The following is a 1,061-nucleotide window of genomic DNA, read 5'->3' as shown; positions in this document are numbered from 1 at the left end:
AACAACATTCTTATCAACGGAGAAAAGATTAAGGTTATAAAGGACTTCATTCTTCTTGGATCAACTATCAACACTCATGGAAACAGCAGTCAAGAAATCAAACGATGTATTACATTAGGCAAATCTGCTGCACAAGACCTTTTTAAAAGTGTTGAAGAGCAAAGATATCAGCTTCAAGACCAAGGTGTGCCTGACCCAAGCCATGGTGTTTTCAATAACCTCATATGCATGTGAAATCTGGATGAAATAAGGAAGACTGTTGAAGAATTGATGCATTTGAGTTATGGTGCTTTAGGAGAATATTGAAAGTGCTATGGGCTGCCAAAAGAACCAAGAGATCTGTGTTGGAGGAAGTGCAACCAGAGTGATCCTTGCAAGCCAGGATGGACAAACTTTGTATTTCATACTTGGACATATTGTCAAGGGGGACCAGTTACTAAAGAAGGATATCATGTTTGGTAAGGTGGAGGGTCAGATAAAAATAAGAAGAACCCCAACGAGATGGATTGGTTAAGTAGCAGCATTGATGGACTCAAGCGTGGCAACAATAGTGAGATTGGACCATGATCCAGCAATGTTTCATTCTGCTGTGCATAAGGTCACTATTGGTGGGTACCAACTCAATGACATCTAACAACAACTGCATCAATAAACAAACAAGAGTGGCAATACTAATCTCTGATAAAGTAAACTTTAAGACAAAAACCAGCATAAGAGATAAAGATGGATCAAAGGGTCAATTGAGCAAGATGAGATAACCATAATAATATCTATGCTCCCAATGAAAAACAACAAGATATATGAAGCAAACCTTACTACAATTGAAGAAAGAAGTAGATAAATCTACAATTATAGTGGGAGACTTTAATACACCACTTTTGAAAGGGACAGAACAACCAGAAAGAAACTCGACAAAGTTACAGAGGAACTAAGCAACACAATCAACAAACTGGAGCTCACACGTGTGTATAGAGCATTCAACCCAACAACAGCACAATATACATTCTTCTCCTGTGCACATGGAACATTCTCCAGAATTGACCATGTGTTAGGTCACAAAG

This window comes from Chrysochloris asiatica, unplaced genomic scaffold (assembly GCF_000296735.1).
Source record: "Chrysochloris asiatica unplaced genomic scaffold, ChrAsi1.0 scaffold00381, whole genome shotgun sequence".
NCBI classification, from domain to species: Eukaryota; Metazoa; Chordata; class Mammalia; order Afrosoricida; family Chrysochloridae; genus Chrysochloris; species Chrysochloris asiatica.
Note: the sequence above shows the minus strand (reverse complement) of the source record.